Source organism: Malania oleifera, chromosome 12, assembly GCF_029873635.1.
Source record: "Malania oleifera isolate guangnan ecotype guangnan chromosome 12, ASM2987363v1, whole genome shotgun sequence".
Taxonomy (NCBI): Eukaryota; Viridiplantae; Streptophyta; class Magnoliopsida; order Santalales; family Ximeniaceae; genus Malania; species Malania oleifera.
The window spans coordinates 40,373,587-40,393,747 of record NC_080428.1 but is presented as its reverse complement, the minus strand read 5'-3'; the positions used below and the strand labels follow the sequence as shown (position 1 = coordinate 40,393,747).

Below are 20,161 nucleotides of genomic sequence, written 5' to 3'. Positions count from 1 at the left end.
AACAAGAATGCTTCCAACGAACTAGGAACATCAAACACTCCGCAAACAAACTGAATACCTTATCCATGAACTCCAAACTGCTGAACAATATAAGAATAAAGGAGAATGCAGCTAGTCACTATTATAACACATAACACAGGCATTGGGAGACAACCATCTCCTCATCTATAGCAGATTGTCGGTGGTTATTACTTCTTTGAAGGGTGCTTAGCCAGATAAAGACCTTGCCAAACAAAGGCCTTGACCTTGGAGAGCATTTTGGGTTTTCAAATACAATTTACTAGAGGGAATGGAGTAGAGTAATGGATCAAATAATACTAAAAGGATCTGCAAGAGAACATCCTAGAACTATCCAAGCCCAGATCTAGTAATCCCTTCTGGAAGAAGGTTAACATCCTAGAACCATCCAAGACCAGATCTAGTAACCCTTCCAGAAGAAGGTGGAAAAGAATCCAACAAAATAAGTAACAAAAAAAGAGTTAGCTTATGCCACCAGAGGGAAGTTTTAGACATCAGATTAGCTTCTTCTTCTTCTTTTTCTTCTTTCTTCTTTTTTGGATAAAACATAATGTAGCTTTTGAGCACTCTATGGGAAAAACAACATATGAGTTCCCCACCAGAGTGAATTTTTTAAGCATCAATTTCCAAGAGCCAGCCCCAATTGGCATTAGACCTACACATCACCTCTCAATTCACCAAATGATCTCTCCCCTCACCAACCCTTGACCAAATGAAATCCATTATCACACACTCCAACCTAGCAGCAACCCCAAACAGAACCCTAAAGCGAGAAGGGATGTAAAGGGGAATTTGAGAGAGAGAAACCTCAATCAAAGTAACCCAGCCGCTTATAGAGAAAAGCTACCTTCCAACTATTCAGGCACTTGGAAACCCTACTAACCACAAGATCACAGACCAAGCATTACCACATGCAACACCTAGGTAAGTCATAAGCCACTTCAGAACCCTACAACCCACTAAATATGATAGACTAAAAAAACATTTAAGACTCAAATTTAGTGGTGTAAGTAAGTCAAGGCCACTAGCGAGCTACTCAGGCCTGACTTGCTTTGTAGCTTGACTTGACTCAAGTCTGCTCAAGCTATTTGGGTAGCTCGACAAGTCGAGTTTGAGTTTTGTAATACTACTCACAAGCATAATCAAGCCTAATCGAGCTTCTTTAATTTACCATTTTTATATTATATAAGTCATATAATTTATATTTTATTACATCTATTTAATATTATATATAAATTATATATTCAATATTATTTTTATATTAACTTATAATCAAATTGGCCTTAATTAAGGCAAGCTCGAGTTTTAAGAACTAGTAGCCGACTCAAGTTCAAGTTCAACAATTATGTGACTAATAAAGTTTAAGTCGAATTTCAAGCTTAAAATTTTCAAGTTGAGTTGAGTTTGAGTATGCCATTATGTCGACTCGGCTCGACTTAAATACGCGCTTACTCAATTAATGGTACCCAAAAAAAAAAAAAACTCAAAATTCTATGAAAATGTAAGGACATTCTTGAAAGAAAACATCATTAGAAAAAGAGGAAAACGGTATAACTAGCATTGCAAATGAGAAACGAAAACATTCTACTCAAGTCATTTGCCACCAAAATAAAAAGGTAGAAAAGGTCCCACTGGTGCACTCCCCTAGAAACTAAAAAAACAAGTCCTAATCCAAAGAGAGCCAAATACGAACAAAAAAAGAAATGCCAATTCACTGTCATAGGCTCTCTCTCTCTTAAAAACCTAACCTTTCTTATTTCCCCTCCAAATACCCTCAACTATCTCATGCTACCAAAGCAGCATTAGGAATCTGCCTACCCCCCAAAATCAGTCTGCAAATCACAGACTGTAGAATATAAAACCTCATTCAACCTGTCAACAAGAACCTTAACAATAATAACATTATAAACACTAAACATCAAGATGATAGGTAATAAATCTTCCATTATAAAGGACAGATCCTTTTTATACACTTAACTAATAAAAGAAGAATCCATACTCTTACTAATCACCCCATTAACACACACACATATTTGATAATACCCCATTAGCATAATATTTCTGCCTTCAAGACGTGAGTAACCACACCCAAATGCTCCAAAAAGAATGCCTGATCGAAAAAATCAGGCCACAAAGCTTTGTCACTCTCCATAGCAAACACAAATTTCCTAATCTGATCTTCCTCAAAAGAAATCTCTAATCAGGAATGCCCACTGCCTAAAATTGAATACCAGCTCAACTCCTCAATCATAGGCCTAAACAAAACCTTTTTTAAAAAAAATTGGTTACCTCCTCCACAATCAAAGCAGGCTCCTTAACAATTACTCCACCGGTCTCCCAACTCTTCAATCACATTCTTCCTTCTCCTGCCAGTAGCAACCTTGTGCCTGTTGCCTCCAACTTATATCCTCCTTAAAAACAAATCCTCTTAACTCATTTTAAGAGAAGCTCCCATTAGAGCCATAATCTTAGCATCCTCCATCATATGAATATATTCTATCTCCTGCAAAATATTAGAGCCCGTTTAGGGTTGGAAAACAGTTTTCATTTTCCATTTTAGTTTTCCATAGAATAACAAAAAAGTTACCTAATTACAGTTTTTCCAATTTCCAAATTTATATAGAAAAATTGGAAAACATCTTTCATTATTTCCTAAATTTCCAACTCTACTATGCATTGGGAGCATGGAACTCGGATTTGGACTTTAATTTGTGTGAATTATGTAGAGTTTTTTCTAAATCTGTACAAATCCAAATTTACGCCCCAAAATCTATGATTCTAAATATTACCTTACATAAATTTCGAAAAATTAGAAAACAGGTTTGTCTATTTTGTGATTATTTTAAATTTTAAAAATAAAAAATAAAAAATTATTTTGCACATTTAAACAAACTTTTATTTTATATCTTTTTTAATACGAATTTTGAAAATATTCAAAAATAGATTAAATTTTTATAATTCTTTAGAAAACTAAAATTTGGAAAATGGAAAATGAAAAATGTACCTAATTACAGTTTTTCCAATTTCCAAATTTATATAGAAAAATTGGAAAACATCTTTCATTATTTCCTAAATTTCCAACTCTACTATGCATTGGGAGCATGGAACTTGGATTTGGACTTTAATTTGTGTGAATTATGTAGAGTTTTTTCTAAATCTGTACAAATCCAAATTTAAGCCCCAAAATCGATGATTCTAAATATTACCTTACATAAATTTCGAAAAATTGGAAAACAGGTTTGTCTATTTTGTGATTATTTTAAATTTTAAACATAAAAAAATAAAAAATTATTTTGCACATTTAAACAAACTTTTATTTTATATCTTTTTAATACGAATTTTGAAAATATTCAAAAATAGATTAAATTTTTATAATTCTTTGGAAAACTAAAAATTGGAAAATGGAAAATGCAAAATGTTTTCCACAACTAAACAGGCCCTTAGCCTTCCTTCCTAACCCTCATATCACCAAACACGTCAATGTTATAATTTTTCAAGGTTTCTGTTGACCTAATTAGACTTTTCAATCTTATTTTGATGATAACAAAATGAGGGATGCTTTAACATGTGGTGTTGAGTAAAGTGTTTTTAGGTAAAAGGACTCTCAAGGTTGATATCTAAAAGCTCAATGCTAATCTAGTGGAAGCTCCTCAGAATATCAAAGGCAATGGACGACAAATGAAGAAGTTAAGGACAAGCAAACCCAAAGTCAAAATTGAACCTCAAGAGGTTGAAGAAGGCCGAAGGACCTACTGATTTAAGGAGATCATAATTAGAAGGACTATTGTAAGTACTTTTAAACCAAATGTCATTTAGATATGTGAAGCTTTCATAAATAAATAAATAAACTAAGAAACACCTTATTAAAAGAGCTTAAATATACTTTTAAAATCAAAGCAACAAAGGTCTTAAAGGAAGGAAAATTTTCAAAAATAAAAAAAAACCAAGCACCTGACAGACGATTGTCTATCTATGGACAGACGACTGGCAAAATTTGAGTATTTTAAACTGAAGACAGAAGTCTAACAGATGACTGTCAAGGTTTTGACAGATGACTGCTAGAGAAAATTGAGACGCCTGTGAATGTTCTGCCAAATGATTGTCAATCTTTTGTGTATATTAAAAAAAAAAAATTCATTTGTTCATGGACAGACGACTGTCACCATATGGACAGACGACTGCCACACTACTGTGTTTGAAATATATGGGTGAAATAATTTGACAGGTAACTACCAGTGTTCTGGGTTTAAAATTTAACCATGACAGACGACTGCCTATATTCTGGCAGACAACTGCTAGCATTCTGAGTTTCAGATTTAACCATGGCAGACAACTGCCACGTGGAGCAGATTTCAGATCTCAAACGGGAAGTTTTCTTTTAAAATTTTGAATTTTAAAATTAAGTCAATAATTTTTTTTAAAATATTACCTAACTTGATGGGGATATTGATCTTTGAAAAAGCATATAAAAATCTCCTTAGGTAATGAAAAATTTTGAATTTTAAAATTAAGTAAACAATTTTTTTTCAAATATTACCTAACTTGATGGAGATATTGATCTTTGAAAAAGCATATAAATACCTCCTTGGGTAATGAAAAATTTTGAATTTTAAAATTAAGTCAACAATTTTGGTAGATTGAAAATATCAAAGCTCGGTTTCGAGTTGCAATTCAATTTTTTTGTAAGAACCATGGGTGACTTCTAAAACTTTAAAGTTTCATATATTCTATTTTGCTTTGATTTTTAGAAGTACAATTTAGATCTCAATTTGTACAACCTACTCTAAATTTTGAGAGTATTTTTTTTTGTACGCAGATTTATTTTCCATCTTCTTGTACTTTGAACGGTTCATAGGATTGATTGGATCGTTGGACCAAGCATAGGCTAGTGCTTGGAGAGGTTTTTCTCTTCTTGAAAAAGATGGTAAATTGTGTAAGGTTTTTTGTTCCACCCAGAAGGAACAAGATTTAGTTAACTCCTTAGGTGGTTGACCTAAGGCGAGGACGTAGGCTAGGGTAAGCCAAACCTCGTAAAAAGTGGTGGTGTTATTCTCTTCTCCTTACTCTCCTTTTAATTTCAGCAACAACATAACTTGTGTGAATGTTTTAATACTTGAAATCATAAAGTAATACTTATTAGAATTTAAGTAAACCCAAAAAGGCCTAATTTGTTCTTGAACTTGTGGAAACCAAAAGGGAGTACGTTGGTTAATCAATCTCTTGCGGAAACCGAAAGGAAGTAAGTTGATTGGTTAACACCCAAAACTTGTTAGCTAAAGGTTTAATTAAGTTCTGATATTGAAAAGGTGTTTGGTCGTCATTGCAATATTCAAATTCATAAATCAACGACAAGAATTGAACATTCATTTGCAGGACCTTTAAATATTCCGAATTGATTTCTTGTCTTGTGGTTGTTGTGTGTGAATGGTAAATTAATTGATTGTGTTTATTGATTGTGAATTCATTAAAAGGAAATAGGAGTTAGTGTGTATTGTCTAATAAACGAAAATACGAAAAAACCTTAAGAGATTGTAAAAAGAGACAAGAGCTCATAAAGCAGATCAAAGAAATTTTTAAATAAACCCAATTCACCCCCCCCCCTTTCTTGGAACTACACCTTAGGTTTCAATTGGTATCAGAGCAAGGTTATAGAAAAACCTAATAAGTAGCTATATAAAGATCTAAATGACACAAATAGGAGTAGCTCCCTTTGGTGAGGGTCAATCATCAACTAGGCCACTTATTTTTTGTGGATTAAATTATACCTTCTGAAAGCAACGAATGAGAATCTACCTTCAAACTATGGACTGGAAGGCATGAAACGTTGTAACAAATGGAAATTTAATCCCGACTAAGTTAGTTGATGGAAAAGAAGTACCTAAAGAAGATAAAGAACTAAATGACTCAGATTATAAAATGTTGCAAATTAACTCAAGTGCAATAAACCCTTTATACTGTGCACTTGATGCAAATGAGTTCAATAGAGTAATGGCATGTAAAACAGTCAAAGAGATTTGGGATAAATTAGAAGTAACCTATGAAGGCACAGTAGATGTTAGGGAAAGTAGAATCGATATGTTAACCAGTGAATATGAAGCCTTTAGGATGAACTCTGATGAAAGTATAATAAGCACGTACACTAGGTTCACCCATATCATAAATTCACTTAGTGTCTTAGGAAAAACTTATTCCACCCATCAGATGATCCGTAAAATTCTAAGAGTACTCCCATCTATTTGGGAACCAAAAGCCATAGCCATTACGGAAGGAAGAAATCTTAAAACAACTTCTTTAGATGAACTCATAGGATCTCTTTTAACCTATGAAATGATGTTGAAAGAAAGAAGCACATAAAACAAAAATAAGAAGTCTATAGCTCTAAAAGCTTTGAAAGAATATTCAAGTGAGGAAGATAATGAATCTAGTGAATTTGAAGACAAGGACTTAGCTCTAATAACTAAAAGGCTTGGAAAATTCTTAAGAAGAAACAAAAAATTCACTAGAAAATTTAATGGATCAAAAGTTGAAAAAGGAGAAAGCAATAAAAAGGAATACAAAAATAAAAATGATCCTCCCACTTGCTATCACTGTAAAAAGGTGGGGCACATCAAACCGGAATGCCCACAACTCAAGAAGGAAAAGAAGAAAAAGAACCCTGCAATGAAGGCAACTTGGGATGACACTAGTTCGAGTGAAACAGAAAGTGAGCCAAGTGATCGAGAAGTAGCGAACATGTGCTTCATAGCGCATAACGAGAGGTAAACTATTATTATTCCCTCTCTGAAGATTCATGTAATGAGTCTTGCAGTAATTCATGTGAAAGTATGTCATCTTATAAAGAACTTCAAGCTGAATTACTCTTTCTACATAACAAGTACATTAAAATCTCGAAAAGGAACACAAACTTGAAAGAACAAAACGAAGCACTTAAAAATCAACTTGAATTTGCAAAACTTGTTGAAGAAGAAAAAGATTTAAAGATTGTAGAACTTGAGAAGAAAGTAGATAACTTATCTCAAAAATTATCTGAGTCTCAAGTGAATGAAGATAACAAGATTATGCAAGAAATAAATAATCTCAAAAATCAAATTCAAGAGAAAGAAAAGGTCATCCATAACTTTACCAAAGGTAAGGATAACTTTGAAAAGATGGTAGGACAACAAAGGATGACAAACAACAAAGAAGGAATTGGTTATAATGGAGCCTCAAACAAAAGAAAGAAAAACTTGTATATGGGATATTTTGTAAATCAATCTAAATATTATGCAACTACTTCATCAACAAATATTCATTAGCACACCACATGCTACATGTGCAAAAAGAAATGACGCATAATGTTTAATTGTCCACTTAAGAAAAAGTATACAAAAGTAAAAGATGAGTGGAAGATACATGCTAAAAATAGGCAAAATCTAAAAAAATTAAGAAGGTTTGGATTCCAAAACTAACAACTTGAATCCTTTCTTGTAGGTTTGCTTTAGGACCACTCTATCTAAGGATAAATGGTACTTGGACAGCAGATGTTCAAGGCATATGACGGGAGATAAATCTAAATTCACCTCTCTCACTCCAAAGGATGGAGGATTTGTAACCTTCGGAGACAAAGCAAAAGGCAATATCATCGAAATAGGTAAAATAGGTAAAGACTCCTCACTTTCTATAGATGATGTCTTGTTTGTAGATGGTCTAAAGCATAATCTACTAAGTATTAGTCAACTTAGCGATAAAGGATGTGAAATAATGTTTAAGAGAGATAAATGCATAATACAAGATTCTAAGAATCAAAATACATTATTCACTGCACTTAAAATGAACAATGTTTATTGCATAAATCTTAATAGTTTAATCCCTCAAGACATAACTTGCCTAGCGGCCATGAGTGAAAATAGTTGGCTTTGGCATAGGAGGTTAGGACATGCTAGCATGGATCTTATATCCAAACTCTCCAAAAAGAATTTAGTTAAAGGTTTGCCTAAAACAAAATTTGTCAAAGATAAAGTGTGTGATGCTTGTCAATTAGGAAAACAAACCAAAAAAAGTTTCAAAAAGAAGAAACATATATCAACTAGTAGACCCCTAGAAATTATACACTTAGACTTGTTTGGTCCTACTAGAACCCAAAGTTTAGGAGGAAAACAATACGCCTTTGTAATTATTGATGATTACTCAAGATACACATGGGTGTTGTTTCTAGCTAACAAAGAAGAAGCTTGCAACTCATTGATCACTTTATGTAAGAAGCTTCAAAATGAGAATTGAGTATAATATCTCAAATATTAGAAGTGACCAAGGAAGAGAATTTAAGAATCAAAATGTTGAAAATTTTTGTAATGAACATGGCATAAATCACAACTTTTCAGCAACTAGAAGCCCACAACAAAATGGAGTTGTGGAAAGGAAAAATAGAACCCTCCAAGAAATGGCAAGAACCATGCTTAATGAAAATGACCTACCCAAATATTTTTGGGCTGAAGTTGTAAATACAACTAGCTGTATAGTTAATAGGGTCTCCATTAGATCAAACCTAAACAAGACACCCTATGAATTGTGGAAAGGAAGAAGACCTAATATGAATTACTTTCATGTCTTTGGGTGTAAGTGTTTCGTTCTAAATAACAAAGACAACTTAGGAAAATTTGATGCTAAATCGGATGAAGGCATTTTCCTAGGATACTCCACAAATAGTAAAGCCTATAGAGTCTACAATAAAAAGAACACTCACCTTAGTTGAATCAATTCACAGAGTTTGATGAATCTAGCTCTTTTTCAAGAGAAGTTAAAAATGAAGAAAAAGATGATATGTTCAAAAAGGAGGATGAGATAGAAATCAAGGAGGAAAATGAAATAAACGAAGAACAATCAAAAGATGAACTCATAGAAAATATGAAATTACCAAAAGAATGGAAATATAAGAAAGATCATCCTCAAGAACAAATTATAGGTGAACCACCTTTGACCACTAGATCTTCACTAAAGAACCTTTGCAATCATTATGCATTCCTATCCCAAAATGAACCTAAAGATATTGAAGAAACCCTTAAGGATGAATCTTGGATAGTTGCAATGCAAGAAGAATTAAACCAATTTGAAAGAAGTCAAGTATGGAAATTAGCAACCAAATCGGAACATCATTTGATCATAGGAACTAAATGGGTATTTAGGAATAAAAAGGATGAAAATGGTATAATCACTAGAAACAAAGCTAGACTTGTAGCAAAGGGGTACAATCAAGAAGAAGGAATAGATTATAATGAAACTTTTGCCCCTGTAGCTAGAATGGAACCTATTAGAATGTTGTTAGCTTATGCTTCCTACAAAGAATTTAAGTTATATCAAATGGATGTCAAAAGTGCATTCTTGAATGGGCATATTAATGAAGAGGTATATGTTGAACAACCCCCTGCTTTTGAGGATATTGAAAATCCTAACCATGTATTTAGACTAAGGCTTTGTATGGACTAAAACAAGCCCCTAGGGCTTGGTATGAAAGACTTAGTGGATTTCTAATTGAGAAAGGATTTTTATAAGGAAAAATTGATAGCGCCTTGTTCATTAAATATAAGGAAAATAATATACTTTTAGTTCAAATATACGTAGATGATATAATATTTGGTGTTACAAATGAACATCTATGTAAAGGATTTGCAAAATGTATGCAAGAAGAATTTGAAATGAGTATGATGGGGGAATTAAACTATTTTCTTGGACTACAAATTAAACAAGCAAAAAATGGGACTTTTATAAGTCAAACAAAATACATAAAAAATATGATACAAAAATTTGGTATGGAAAATAGTAAACCCATAGGCACACCTATGAGTACCTCCATCAGCCTAGACAAAGATGAAAAGGGAAAATCCATAGACACAAAGCACTATAGAGGCATGATTGGAAGTCTATTATATCTAACAACCAATAGACCCGATATAATGTTTAGTGTGTGTATGTGTGCACGTTTTCAATCAGCACCTAAGGAATCACACCAAATTGTTGTTAAAAGAATCCTAAGATACTTAATAGGCACGATGGACTTAGGACTATGGTATCCTAAAGACACCGGTTTTGAAATGATCAATTATTCAGATGCGGACTATGTCGGTTGTAAGATAGATAGAAAAAGCACAAGTAGCACATGCCACTTCTTAGGAAGATCTTTAGTTTCTTGGTCTTCTAAGAAACAAAATTTCTTGGCTTTGTCAACTGTCGAGGCCGAATATGTAGCAGCTGGTAGTTGCTGTGCACAAACTCTTTACATGAAACAATAATTAAGAGATTTCAATTTAAACTACACAACTGTACCAATTAAGTGTGATAACACGAGTGCGATTAACATATCTAAAAATCTTATTTCACACTCAAGAACAAAGCACATTGACATAAGACACCACTTCCTAAGAGATCATGTTCAAAAAGAAGACATAAATCTAGAATTCATCAATACAAAGGACCAATGGGCTAATATCTTTACTAAACCACTCTCAGAAGATAGATTTATAACCATAAGAAGAGAACTTGGTCTACTACATAGTAGAGAAGTAAACTAAAAGAACAAGGCTTAAAGAAAAATCCACAGTCAATAAACTGTCTCTAGGATCACCTAGGATTTGTCTCTTTTGAGGGATCAAAATTTATTTTGGCATGTACTTTGATGTGTTGTATAATGCAGCACTTAGCTTGAATTGCTTTCCTTGTTTCTTGAAACAAGGCTCATGATAAATGAGATGCAGCATGCTACATGTGGATGTTTGAGATATGATGTTGAATCTTGGCATGAGTGAGGAGTATGTGGTCATATGTACCTTTTAATGTTTACCCTTTTTGATTGATGTCAAAAGAGGGAGTAGTATTTGAGCAAAAATAATATTTGAGCATATTGAGCGTCATTAAGCAATAAGCATGATCGGTCTTGAATCTATTGTTAAAGTAATGCTTATTGTAAGGGGGAGTAGAATGATGCTAGTTGTAAGGGGGAGATTTTTTCTCGTATTTTCGTTAATTAGGCAATACACACTAACTCCTATTTCCTTTTAATCAATTCACAATCAATAAACACAATCAATTAATTTACCATTCACACACAACAACCACAAGACAAGAAATCAATTCGGAATATTTAAAGGTCCTGTACATGAATGTTCAATTCTTGTTGTTGATTTATGAATTTGAATATTGCAATGACAACCAAACACTTTTTCAATATCAGAACTTAAGTAAACCTTCAGCTAACAAGTTTTAGGTGTTAACCAATCAACGTACTTCCTTTTGATTTCCACAAGAGATCGATTAACCAACGTACTCCCTTTCGGTTTCCGCAAGCCGAAGAACAAATTAGGCCTTTTTGGGTTTACTTAAATTTTAATAAATATTACTTTATGATTTCAAGTATTAAAACATTCACGCAAGTTATATTGTTGCTGAAATTAAAAGGAGAGTAAGGAGAAGAGAATAACACCACCACTTTTTACGAGGTTCGGCTTACCCCAGCCTATGTCCTCGCCTTAGGTCAACCACTTAAGGAGTTAACTAAATCTTGTTCCTTCCGGGTGGAACGAAAAATCTTACACAATTTACCCTCTTTTTGAGGAAGAGAAAAACCTCTCCAAGCACCAGCCTATGCTTGGTCCAACGATCCAACCAATCATTTGAATCGTTCAAAGTACAAGAAGATGGAAAATAAATCTGCATACAAAAAAAAATACTCTCAAAATTTAGAGTAGGTTGTACAAATTGAGATCTAAATTGTACTTTTAAAAACCAAAGCAAAATAGAATATATGAAGCTCTAAAGTTTTAAAAGTCACTGATGGTTCTTAAAAAAAATTAAATTGCAACCTGGAACCGAGCTTTGATATTTTCAATCTACCAAAATGGTAGAATTCCTCTCCAGAAAAAGATGTGAGCAAATTGAACTCAAGGAGAATTTCTTTCTCTCCAACAAAATGATGTGAGCAGATGGAGCTCAAGGAGAATTTCAGCACAAGAAGAGTTTTAGCAAAAGACTTATTAATCTCTCTTCTTTTGTATTCTATCTTACGTATATTTTTCATTACCTAAAGTGGTATTTATAAGCTTTTTCAAAGATCAATGTCCCCATCAAGTTAGGTAATATTTGAAAAAAAAATGTTGACTTAATTTTGAATTTCAAAATTTTTCATTACCCAAGGAGGTATTTATAGGCTTTTTCAAAGATCAACGTCACCATCAAGTTAGGTAATATTTGAAAAAAAAGAATTATTGACTTAATTTTAAAATTCAAAATTTTTCATTACCCAAGGAGGTATTTATATGCTTTTTCAAAGATCAATATCCCCATCAAGTTAGGTAATATTTGAAAAAAAATTGTTGACTTAATTTTAAAATTCAAAATTTTTCATTACCCAAGGAGATATTTATATGCTTTTTCAAAGATCAATATCCCCATCAAGTTAAGTAATTTTTGAAAAAAATTGTTGACTTAATTTTAAAATTCAAAATTTAAAAAGAGAGATTCCCGTTTGAAATCTGAAATCTGCTTCGCGTGGCAGTCGTCTGCCACGACATGGCAATTGTCTACCATGATTAAATCTAAAACTCAGAATGCTGGCAGTCATCTTCCAGGACACTGTCTTCAGTTTAAAATACTCAAATTTTGCCAGTCGTCTGTCCATAGATAGACAATCATCTCTCAGGTGTCTGGCTTCTTTTTATTTTTGAAAACTTTCCTTCCTTTAAGACCTTTGTTGTTTTGATTTTAAAAATATATTTTAAACTCTTTTAACAAGGTGTTTCTTAGTTTCTTTTGATTTATAAGAGTTTCACATATGTAAATGGCATTTGGTTTAGAAGTACTTACAACAGTCCTTCTAATTATGATCTCCTTAAATCAGTAGGTCATTCAGCCTTCTTCAGCCTCTTGAGGTTCACTTTTGACTTTGGGTTTGCTTACCCTTAACTTCTTCAAATTTTCAACATTTTGATTCTTAAATTTTCTTCCTTGGTCACTTCTAATATTTGAGACATTATACCCTTTCTCATTTTGAAGCTTCTTACATAAAGTGATCAATGAGTTGCAAGCTTCTTCTTTGTTAGCTAGGAACAACACTCATGGGTATTTTGAGTAATCATCAATAATTACAAAGGTGTATTTTTTTCCTTCTAAACTTTGGGTTCTTGTAGGGTCAAACAAGTCCAAGTGTATAAGTTCTAGGGGTCTATTATTTGAGCATGTTGAGCGTCATTGAGCAATAAGCATGATCGATCTTGAATCTACAAATAGTATTTGTGCAAAAATACTATTTGAGCATGTTGAGCGTTATTGAGCAATAAGCATCATCAGTCTTGAATCTACAAATTATTAAAGTAATACTTATTGTAAGGAGGAGTAGAATGATGTTAGTTGTAAGGAGGAGATTTTTTTTAACGTGTATTCATATTTTTTTTGTTTCTCATTTATCATCATAAAAAAAGGGGAGATTGTTGGCCTAATTAGGCTTTTCAATCTTGTTTTGATAATAACAAAATGAAGGATGCTTTAACATGTTGTGTTGATTACTGTGTTTTTAGGTAAAAGGACTCTCAAGGTTGATAAAAGCTCAATGCTAATCTAGTGGAAGCTCCTTAGAATATCAAAGGCAATGGATGACAAATGAAGAAGTTAAGAGTAAGCAAATCCAAAGTCAAAAGTGAACCTCAAGAGGCTAAAGAAGGCTGAAGGACCTACTGATTTAAGGAGATCATAATTAGAAGGACTGTTGTAAGTACTTCTAAACCAAATGTCATTTAGATATGTGAAGCTCTCATAAATAAAACAAAAAAAAACTAAGAAACACCTTGTTAAAAGAGCTTAAAATATATTTTTAAAATCAAAGCAACAAAAGTCTTAAAGGAAGCAAAGTTTTCAAAAATAAAAAGAAGTCAGGCACTTGACAGACGATTGTCTGTCTATGGAAAGACGACTGGCAAAATTTGAGTGTTTTAAACTGAAGATAGAAGCCTGATAGACGACTGTCAAGGTTTTGACAGACGACTGTCAAGGTTTTGATAGACGACTACTAAAGAAAATTAAGACATCTGTGAATGTTCTGCCAAACGACTGTCAATCTTTTGTGTATATTAAAAAAAAAAAAAAAATTGATTTGTTCATGGATAGACAACTGTCACCATATGGACAAACAACTGCCACCCTACTGTATTTGAAATATATGAGTGAGATAATTTGACAGCCGACTGCCTGTGTCTTGGCAGACGACTGCCAACGTTCTGGGTTTAAAATTTAACCATGACAGACAACTGCCTATGTTCTGGCAGACGACTGTCAGCATTCTGAGTTTCAGATTTAACCATGGCAGACGACTACCACGCGGAGCAGATTTCAGATCTCAAACGGGAAATTCTCTTTTAAAATTTTGAATTTTAAAATTAAGTCAACAATTTTTTATAAATATTACCAAATTTGATGGAGATATTGATCTTTGAAAAAGCATATAAATACTTCCTTGGATAATGAAAAATTTTGAATTTTAAAATTAAGTCAACAATTTTTTTTCAAATATTACCTAACTTGATGGGGAGATTGATCTTTGAAAAAGCATATAAATACCTCCTTGGATAATGAAAAATTTTGAATTTTAAAATTAAGTCAACAATTTTTTTCAAATATTACCTAACTTGATAGAGACATTGATCTTTGAAAAAACATATAAATACCTCCTTGGATAATGAAAAATTTTGAAATTCAAAATTAAGTTAACAATTTTTTTTCAAATATTACCTAACTTGATGGGGACATTGATCTTTGAAAAAGCCTATAAATACCACCTTAGGTAATGAAAAATACACATAAGATAGAATACAAAAGAAGAGAGATTAATAAGTCTTTTGCTGAAACTCTTCTTGTGCTGAAATTCTCTTTGAGCTCCATTTACCCACATCATTTTGTTGGAGAGAAAGAAATTCTCCTTGAGTTCAATTTGCACACATCTTTTGCTGGAGAGGAATTCTACCATTTTGGTAGATTGAAAATATCAAAGTTCGGTTTCAAGTTGCAATTCAATATTTTTTTAAGAACCATCGGTGACTTCTAAAATTTTAAAGCTTCATATATTCTATTTTGCTTTGGTTTTTAAAAGTACAATTTAGATCTCAATTTGTACAACCTACTCTAAATTTTGAGAGTATTTTTTTTTGTATGCAGATTTATTTTCCATCTTCTTGTACTTTGAACGGTTCAAATGATTGGTTGGATCGTTGGACCAAGCATAGGCTGGTGCTTGGAGAGGTTTTTCTCTTCCTAAAAAAGAGGGTAAATTGTGTAAGATTTTTCGTTCCACCCGGAAGGAACAAGATTTAGTTAACTCCTTAAGTGGTTGACCTAAGGCGAGGACATAGGCTGGGGTAAGCCGAACCTCGTAAAAAGTGGTGGTGTTATTCTCTTCTCCTTACTCTCCTTTTAATTTCAGCAACAATATAACTTACGTGAATGTTTTAATACTTGAAATCATAAAGTAATACTTATTAGAATTTAAGTAAACCCAAAAAGGCCTAATTTGTTCTTGGGCTTGCGGAAACCAAAAGGGAGTACATTGGTTAATCGATCTCTTGCGGAAACCGAAAGGAAGTACATTGATTAGTTAACACCCAAAACTTATTAGCTGAAGGTTTAATTAAGTTCTGATATTAAAAAAGTGATTGGTTATTATTGCAATATTCAAATTCATAAATCAACAACAAGAATTGAACATTCATTTGCAGGACCTTTAAATATTCCGAATTGATTTCTTGTCTTGTGGTTGTTGTGTGTGAATGGTAAATTAATTGATTGTGTTTATTGATTGTGAATTGATTAAAAGGAAATAGGAGTTAGTATGTATTGCCTAATTAACGAAAATACGAGAAAACCTTAAGAGATTGTAAAAAGAGACAAGAGCTCATAAAGAGGATCAAATAAATTTTTAATAAACCCAATTCACCCCCCCCCCCCCCCTCTCTCTTGGATTTACACCTTAGGTTTCAGTTTCCTTAAGATATTTCAAATTTTTCATAAACCTAGAACCCTACCACCCCTCATAAAATCAACCTCTCCAACTCTCCTCACCAAGAGAATTAGTGATGAGAAACCACATGTTTTCAAAATGAAAAGGAGTTGGGCCTCATCGAACCTAACTAGAATCCAAATATTTTTTTTATTGAAAGAGAATAAATATTATAAAGGGAGAAAGAATGTACACAAGAAGATAGCAATCAATACAAAACACCCAGTTAATCATGTTGAACATCCTTAAAAAACATTCCACTTGAAACAACTGGCAGCAAGAGCCAAAAAACCAAGAACTCCAATTTCCTTTTATAAATGCAAGTATTCTTTCCATCCAAATACCCAACAAGAGAGCATATAACCCACAACTCCATAAGACTCACTTGTCTTTGCTCCAGTCAAAACAAAAAATGAAATAGCCAACTAGACCTGACAAAATTAATAAAAACCCATTAATACAACCCGCTTAAACTGACTAATAACTGATCCGTACATTAAATGAGCCGAATATGGTTTAAATTTTTTTTATCTGCTTCTAAATGAGTAGGTTGCCGGACTTAGGATTTTATCCAATGGATATGTAGGTTTCCGGACTTAGGATTTTATCCGATGGATAGCCGCCTATCTGCTAGATAATCCTATATGTCTATGCTTATTGGGCATAATTTAATTAGCATAAGCTCTATTGGTCAAAGCCTATTCCCACATCCCCAACTCTTACATTATTGTATGCGTCTTTGGGCTGCCCCATGCCCACATTCAAACTCAAGCCTAAATACTCAATTTTCTCGTGATCAAAACAAAAGCCTCTAAATTAATGTTCTAAAAATAAAAAATTATAATTTTATGATTAGTCATTAAATGTTTAACAATTACCAAATTATAATTCTAAAAATAATTTTAATTGTTATATTATAAAATAAATTGTTCATCACATGGTAAAAAATATTATATTAGGGACGGGAATGACGGATTATCAGCCATCCACCATGGATTATCCGATCCGAACCGCCATAAATCCGCAATTTAAATGAGTTGGGTATGGATTGTAATATCCTCACCTGATAATCTGCCTAATCCATTACGGATTATTCGACCTGATCCGCCTTGTCAAGTCTATGGGCAACACATCCTCCACTGAATTTGGACAAACCAAATTTTCCAAACTCAAGCTAGATACTCTCAATTTTCTCGTGATCAAAACAAGAGTCTCCAAATTCATGTTCTAAAAATGAAAAAATTATAATTTTATGGTTAGTCATTAAATGTTTAACAAATGCCAAATTATAATTCTAAAAATGATTTCAATTATTATTTTATAAAATAAATTGTTCATCAGACGGTAAACAAATTATATTAGGGATGGGAATGACGGGTTATCCGCCATCCACCATGGATTATCTAATCTAATCTGAACTACCATAAATCATCACTTTAAATGAGTTGAATATGGATTGTAATATCCTAACCTGATAATCTACCTAATCAACCATGGATTATCCAACCCGATCCTCCTTGCAAAGTCTATGGGCAACACATCCTCCACCGAATTTGGACAAACCAAATATTTAGAAGAAGAAGAAGAAGAAGACACAACACCATTATGCAATGAAGAAAGATTATCAAAGTCGATGTAGAATAAAAGAGTAAAAGAGAGAGAACTATACAAGAGGAAGTGAATATCACTTGGTGTACTTAGCTTAACTTTGAGATGTATATATAGCAATACAACAGAGTGAGGTTATCCTAACTTTCCAATGTGGGACCAAAAACTATACACTATGTTCAATACTCCCTCTCAAGCTGAAACAAAGATGTTGACAAGTCGAAGCTTGGAGAGAGTTGTCTGTAATAAACCTGGGCCAACAGACTTGGTGAAGACATCAGCAACCTGGCCTTTGGAGGAGATAAAGTGGGGAGAGATAATCGCAGAACGAACCTTTTCCCTGATGAAGTGAATATCCACCTCAATATGCTTGGTTCTCTCATGCATAACTGAATCAGAAGGGAGAGATATAGCAGACTTGTTGTCACAAAACAACAAAGAAGATTATGTAACAAGAAAGCCAATCTCAAATAGGAGAGCGCGTAGCCACAAGATCTCACAAGTACCTTGTGCCATAGCGTGGTACTTAGCCTCAACAGAAGAACGTGAAACCACTGCCTGCTTCTTACTCTTCCAAGAAAGAATATGATCACCCTTGAAAGTACAAAAACCTAAGGTAGATTGTCCGTCAGTCTTGGACCCAGCATAGTCAGCATCAGTAAACACAGAAAAGACCTAGTTGTAATTCAGATGAATAAAATAATCCCAATCCATGTGAGGTCTTCACATACCATAAGATGTGATAGGCGGCATCAAGATGTGAAGTCCGGGGAGAATGCATTAACTGAATTACTAGGCTCATTGCATAGGCTAAATTAGGTCGAGTGTTGGTCAAACAGATAAGGCGACCAACAAGTCTCTAATACATCGAAGGGTCTGTCAGTAGATCACTAGACTCTACAGAAAGGGAAATATTAGGATCCAGGGGCGTAAAAGCATACTGACATCCCAACATACCAGTGTCCATAAGGAGATCTAAGGCATATTTCCGCTAAGAGAGGGAAATGCCCTTGCGGAAGCGTGCTATCTCAATGCCCAAGAAATACTTGAGGGGTCCCAAATCCTTGATGTCAAAGGTGTCCCCCAAGTCCTTTCTAATCTTAACAATTTCAGACAAGTCATTACTTTGTAACAATAATATCATCCACATAGACAGAGATAATACTGCAAGGACCATGGGAGAGACGCCTAATAAAGCAAGTGGGGTCATATTGGCACTAAATAAATTCCATAAAGAGAACCACATCACTGAATCTTCTGAACGATGCATGAGGTGATTGCTTAAGCTCATATAAGGACTTGCGTAATTTACACACCTTTCCAGAATACTCCCCTTGAGCAGAAAAACTTAGAGGGGGATCCATGTAAATAGTATCAGAAAGATCACCATTCAAGAAGGCGTTCTTGACATCAAGCTGATATAAAGGCCAAGTGAAAGAAGCCTCCAAAGAGATCAGGAGGCGAACGGTAGTAAGCTTCGCCATAGGACCAAATGTAGCATAAAAATCCTGACCAAGAATCTGCGTAAAACCCTTGGCCACCAAGCGGGCTTTATGCCTGTCAATAGTACCATCTGCAAGGTGTTTAACTATGAACACCCATTTATAGCCCACCGTGTGTGCACCTGAAGGAAGGGGAACAAGATACCAAGTATCTTGCTGCTATAGAGCTTCCATCTTAGTACGCATGGTTGCAACCCATTTGGGGTCCTAGAGGGCCTCATGAATTGAGCGAAGTATGATAACAGCGTCAACCTATCCCAAAAAGGCACGATAACTCGAGGAAATATCCTGATAAGAAAGATACTGGGAGATAGGGTAGTCAATAGAACAGGATAAAGAAAGTCTATCAGGAACTCGACAAATTCGAGAAGGATACCATGAGGAGGGAGTAGGGGGATCAAAGACAATAGGAGACATACCCGAGCTTGGTGAAGATGCTGACAAAGGCTCCAAAGGACGCGGTCGGCGAGTGTAAACCTTTGGAATGAGAGACATATGGTCCTGCCCAGTGGGGGCAGAGGTAAGAGGCTCAGAAGATGAAGATGACACCAGAGAAGAGGGCACTGGTACAGAAGATGAAGACGACATCGGAGAAGAGGGCACTGGTACAGATGGGAGAAAGATAGGCTCAGGTCAAGGAAGTGGAGATGGCACTACCGAAGATATGGAAGGAGAGGAGTCAGTGTAGAAGGGGGTAAACTCGTGGAACGTGACATCGAGAGAGTGATAAGTGTGCCGACCAAGAGGATCATAACAGCGATACCCCTTAGACATAGAGGAATACCCTATAAAAATGCACTAGATGGCCTTATCATCAAGCTTGGTCCGAGAAGGACTCCAATCATGAACAAAGCAGGTGCATCCAAACACCCTAGGAAGACGGGAGAAAATGGACTTGCCAAGATGTAGAAGATGAAGTGGAGCAGAATTCGACAATGCATGATATGGCGATTTTTGCATTCAGCCACACCATTTTGTTGAGGAGTGTACGGACATGTCAACTGTTGGAGAATACCATGTTGAC

At 34.2% G+C, this 20,161-nt stretch overlaps 1 protein-coding gene across 3 annotated transcripts in view; it reads right to left on the bottom strand.

The window, feature by feature from the left end:
• The window catches only part of LOC131144972 (DNA-directed RNA polymerase 3B, chloroplastic-like), a 73,100-nt gene that overhangs the window by 3,339 nt on the left and 49,600 nt on the right, over positions 1-20,161 (bottom strand). The gene's annotated exons all lie outside the window — the stretch shown is intronic.